The following is a 6,022-nucleotide window of genomic DNA, read 5'->3' on the forward strand; positions in this document are numbered from 1 at the left end:
TTAATGAATCTTTCTTCAAACGAACTCATCGAGAGTCTAAAGTGTCATCGTCGTCGCCTCAGCGATTTGTATGAAAGCTGTAATTTGAAATCTGCCTACCTCGACGAGTGTGGCAATATTATGTGCGTGGCGGTGCGTCGAAATGCGTGAACAGCCACGACAACAAAATGCGGTACCATTCAGAACGAAACCGGCGCGCGTGCAGTTCTCGGTCATATGAAAACCGCTGATCTCGCGTAGGAATTCACGGTGTTGCACTCGGATAACGGAGGAACGAATTCTGGGGCCTCTGTCGAACATTAAAACTCGTCGCGTTATTTATCGCGACTTATAGAATTGCTATAGCAATTAGGGTACAAGAATTAGGTGAAGAATCCCTGCTGTGACAATTGTACTTTGATGTGCATACTCTTGTTTCATTTTTGAGATGTTTAACATGAGTTAAGGAAGACAGAATTATTTATTAAATAACAGAGCAATTGGAAGTATGCATATTTTTATTTAATTTTTGCGATTTTCAATGAGAGGCTGTGAATGATGAGATTATTATTTTTGACAAGATGATATTGCAGTTTTAGTTATTTTATTTTTGTGGCGTTTAACATATTAGGTTGGAAACTATGAAACGGGCGTTTTTGTCTAGTCTGTGTTCAGCTGCGACGACCGTTTCATAGTTTCCAATTTAATAAATCAATAAATTCAGATATATTGCTATTAAGAAATAGAACATTTCTTTTTATTTTTGCAATGTTCAACACGAGCTAATAAATACAGAAGTCTTCTTCATACTGTCATAGGGCAACTCAAAGTGAATAGATACACTTCCATCATTTATAAAATCTTCAAAAGACAATGAATTGCTAAAATATATTTCTTTGTAAATAAAACACTATAACTCGATATGAATGTATATTTTCATTTCCAAATGCTTGCTTTTTCAACAAAATTAATTTCATGAAATAGAAGAAAATCCTTCTCGTCTTCCAACTACTACAGAATCGTTTTAAAAGCCAGTCCAAAAAGAGTGGTCCATTTATTGACACGTCAACATTTTGTTGAAGCAGCGGATAGAACCGAGTCTCCGCTATTAATCGTAGAAAACAAAGAACGTCGAGGGTCCACAAATAGAAGGTGACAGACGTTCGGTACAGCGGCGAAAGGACACGGCCTGCTGGAAATTCGTCGCGGTCTCTCGAGCTGCGATTTGTCTGCCCAATTTCACGGCCCTTTTGGGGAAAATGGGGGAAACCTCCCGGCACTCGACTGCAGTGCCCGAGTGTGGGAAATAGACCGCGTTAATTCACCGTCACGATTTCCTTCGCTCGTTCCACGTGGGTGTGAGAACGCGGCCGACTTCTACGCGGATTGCTCCTCGCCTTCGCGACAGGACACCCCGTCGTCATGAATACAAAACAATGCTGTCTTCGTTTCGGGAAAGGTTCCTAAAACGTAGCACCAATCTTACCCCTTTCCATTTGGAAAATAAGTTCGCTATAAATCAGATACTTTGACGAAAATCATGAAATCTAGAAAGAAGAATAATGTGCATTTATTCTGTTTACATATTCGTCAGAAAAATAAGACGACTTGCATCGATCTTTCCATTTTTATTTCGTTGACACGCCTACGGACGTGAATACTATAGCATTCATTTTTATTGTGATGAAAACCTACGTGAATGCTGTAACGTTTATAGGCCATGTTATCACGTGTTCAACTCTCTGCAACGTTTATTGCTCGAAATTATTGTGAACTTCAATTCGATCTACGTCGTTGCGGATGCTATAGTGTTCATTATATACTTATAATTGTTATAATAACAATTCTGCGCTCTCAGATAAAATGTTAAAATCATAATTATCATAAGAATAAATTATATGGCCATTTCTGCAGCTTGTTACTATTTTTACTGTCTGTCAACGTGCCAACCCCTTTGCATCGTAAAAAGAACGCAACGAAATGACCTCATTATCAATTTATCTATTATCACCCTTTTCCTTTGCGATAAATGGAGCTAGTTCTTTCCAACGTAGTTACTCCAATCGAGAAATATTTTATTGGCGGCTTCAATAAATCTTTTCAATTTCGTCGAGTTTTACAGGCAATTAGCCAGTCGTAAGACAGATTTACACCAGTTTCCCACGGACTCTGATCGTTCCCATTGTGCCACCGTATTCCCCGTCCGTTCGATAAAGTGCACCGTCGTAATTTCAGAGGGGTGGTGGTGAGTTTCCAGACGAGCCGAAAAACATCCGCAATCGTCGGTATCGATGTATGTATCCTCGGTCGCCGCGGCGCGCACGGCCGTTCCAGAACGGATGTCCGCGGCGAGGGATTATTAGTTTTCCGCTTTCGGAATGGCCCCGGCGTTTTCATCGTGCGGACGGCACACACGTAACAGCGGCCACGGGTATTACGTCTGGGGGCCGTACGTTACGCTCTGGGGGAGAGACCGCTTTGCTTCTCTCTGTCCTACGCCGGTAGGCGTGGTTGAAATCGGGAGATGATTTATCCTTTGCGAAGCGGTAACTGCCGAGATCCTCGGCTAAACGACCGCGGGTCCTTCGTGTATTAACCGTAATGCACTCTCCCGCTGCCATTGTGCCCACTGTATATAACTATACCTACACACCCTGCCGACGTCCTGCGACCCCCATCTGCTGCGACTTCGACTTTTCTAACCCCCCCTCCCAACCCTGTTTCGCCGAGTCTCCTTCTTCGTCTTTTCTGGATCGTGGGGTCGCCCGTTTGACTTTGAATCTCGTCCAATCGGGCGGACTCTGGAGAACCTCCGTGATCAAAGAGTTGTTATTCTTTGTTTAAACATTGCTGAAATTCTGGAGAATATTTTATAGAAAATGATTCAGGTGATTTTTTTAGTTTGGGCTTGATTTAGTACAGTCTTAATCACTTAGCTGTGTCGATCTGTTTTGAAGATAAATTTTGTTATACGTTTTATCGAAAACACTGGGTGTAGTTTTTTTAACAGTTGTTCTAGAATTATTCTAGAGTGCGCGAAATTTATGGATTTTGATCTAAATCGTAGAAGAAGTATTTTTATTGTAATATACATATATATACATCTATAATCTATATATATAAAAATTTATAACCTTCTACCAGCAAAAAGATAACAAGAAATACAAAAATATATTTACCCTAAATAAGGTGTAAACAACGTAATCTAGATTTCAAATGCATTTCTAGCAAAAATAATCGTACAAAATACAAAAACAGAGCAAACAACACTCATTAAAACTAGATGTTGCATCGAACCGTTGCGCCTAGTAATTGACGGTAACAACAATGAACGATCGTGCCACTTTTATTTAGCGATAGACAGCCGTACCGCACAGCCTGCAATTAACGGAGGCATAGAATTACAGATTCAATGTCCGGTTCCTCCGCCGTAGAATTAAAATTATTATCAATGCAACGATTAGGGTACCGGTCATGAAATTACAGACAACACTCCCTTCGTGTTTCTCGGTATTCCGTGCTTATGTTTCGTGCACTTTGCACCGGTGAACCCCGTTCCGTCGTGTCCCGTAATTCCTTTCCCCCTCCCCCCCTGTCGTAACTCCCCAACTTCAAGTCACTGCACGATTCCGTTCAATCCACTTCCTTCTTTAATGCGCGTGAGATGCATGAGCATATTGACATTCGTGTAGTCGTAAATTTTGATCGATTAGCCGGGGCCCCTCGTAAAGTCCGCGCGCCTCCGTTCGCCTCACGGCGGCGATAGAATTACGAAGCTGCGACCATCGATTATGTTTAAAATTATCGGCCCGATTCGTCGTAGTACGATTCAATGGTACCTATGAATTCATTGTCCAATCCGTATATTATACATCTATGCTAATTATTGAACCTTTTACTCTCGCGTTTTACATAATAGATTGTTACTAAAATCGTACAGGATGAAATAATAAATGTAGAATAAAACGACGGAGTTAAATTGTTATGTGTTAACCCTTTGAACTTTAGCGGCAGTATTGAGGTACCTAAAATTGTTTTATCGCGTTCCAAGATTATTCTTATTTATATTATATAAAAGTTTTGATTTAAAAAATTGTTAAAAGCGTTATAATAATAAAATGCACTTTGTAGATAAAATAGATATACTATAAGTTAAAGAGATTATGTTAGACTTGCAGATGAAATGGCTTCGAGAGCAAAGGGTTAAATCTGAAGATAATTATACACTGAATTGACCGAGTTAAAATTGTCTTCGCGTTAAAGGCAGACAAACAAGCAGATTTAAATCAGTTAGTACAGCAATGTACCATTTCCAACCTGATGAAATAATTAAGAAAAGACGAAAGCGGAGCCGATGCAACTTTTATCGCTACAAGAAACACGGCCTAATAAAAGTAAGCCTTATATAAGTCGCGACGTAATTGGTTCGCCCAAACGTTGCTTCATTTATGCATCAGACAGCTCAGTGACAAACCTCGGAATGTATTTTTAGCGAACAATTAGGTCACAGCGAGCTCTTTCTCCGAATACCACGTTCCCCCGACGATCGAACTCGATCCTCCCCGAATCGCAATTGCGTTAAACAATCGGCCCAACAACCTGTGACACGAGTACTCAAACACCGTCGTTTAATACAACAATAACCAGACAGCGTCTCAACATCGAATAAAAAAACACGACGACATCGTGGTTGGATTTTCCAAATGAATTCCGGATCGCTTAGCGTGCATATCCCTCCACTCAGAAATCAGCGTTCCATTCATCCGGGAATCATGCCAATCACTCTCCGGTAATCGATTCCCGACTTGTTTTGACAATTCCGTCGGGTCGAATTCTTCAAGGGGGTGTCGTGGCCGCTTTTGTGATCGGCCCGGTTCTCCCCCCTCCCATCCTCTGAAAGAGATCAGTGTCTCCCATGGGATCTCGTTGACGCCGAAAATTGCAGGCTGCGCACTTCGCAGCCGCGCCGCGCGTATTTTCGCAGGCTGCGGGCGCGTGCTGGCCCGTCCTTCGAGGGGACCCACGAGTGAAAACGGGGCCCCGCCGTAGCCCCCCTCGAACGCCTCGTAGGCGTGACTCCATATGCCGGTTTCAGCCCGGCGACGTAACCGCTTGCTAGATACGCATTCACGCATTCTGCCGCCGGCTAATTTCTCCTGGACGCACCGAGAACAGGCCGTGCCCAGCGATACGACGCGAGAACACGGCTTTGTGCGAAAATGTCTTTTCGAGTGGGCCGGGCAGATGCTCCGTTCAACCTGTTATTTATGGTCGAACGGCCGGTTTCGGAACTTTAAAACGCTTGGAAGATTGTCACTTTGAAAACTGTTTGATAGAAATTGGCGAACTTTGACTGATAATTACCTCGACTGTATGCAACAGTCTCGGATTTAAAAGGTTATAGTGATGAGAGTTCATTATACTTAAAATCTGTAAACGCTATATTAAAGTAGAAGTTTCGAGCTTTAATTTAAAAAAAGAATCATCGTCCTGCGATCATTTTTCAAAGTATTATTGTCAGTCGAAGTTGGTCAATTTATACGCAACATTTTTGTTTGCTATAATTCTTGTCAGCAGTATATCATGAAATTAAGGTGACAGATAAATAATTCCTTTTACCACGATACCTTTTATGGTTATTTATAGTTATTAGATTGAGACAATTTATATCGTTTGCATGCCTATCTCTCTCTCTCTCTCTCTCTCTCTCTCTCTCTCTCTCTCAGCGTTTAAATATTAATAATAGAAGTATAGAATTTAATTCCGATTTAAAGCAAAGTGTATACTACTACTTACACATAGTATACTTTATTCTAAATAATTATAACGAGTCTAACACATTGCGCTATTACGAACAGTTTATTAAACCCTGACTTAGGTGTAATTAAAACAATTTTCTATTATTTTAAACATTTTCATGAATCATTAAAAGACGAACCACTTACCTCAATAGCACCTCGCGGTTGAACGATTGACATCTTCTCAGCCTTAATTCATCCTCCCACAAAACGACGAATCCCTAAACAGTCCGTCCCTAATCAAT

At 41.2% G+C, this 6,022-nt stretch overlaps 1 protein-coding gene across 1 annotated transcript in view; it reads right to left on the reverse strand.

The window, feature by feature from the left end:
* The window catches only part of Dpr12 (defective proboscis extension response 12), a 201,916-nt gene extending 195,937 nt beyond the window's left edge, over positions 1-5,979 (reverse strand). The window contains exon 1 of the mRNA XM_078193092.1: positions 5,925-5,979. The gene's annotated coding sequence lies outside the window, so the exon portion shown is untranslated. The remainder of the gene's footprint in view (positions 1-5,924) is intronic.
* Between the last annotated feature and the right edge of the window lie 43 nt (positions 5,980-6,022).

Source organism: Augochlora pura, chromosome 10 (assembly GCF_028453695.1).
Source record: "Augochlora pura isolate Apur16 chromosome 10, APUR_v2.2.1, whole genome shotgun sequence".
Lineage (NCBI taxonomy): Eukaryota > Metazoa > Arthropoda > Insecta > Hymenoptera > Halictidae > Augochlora > Augochlora pura.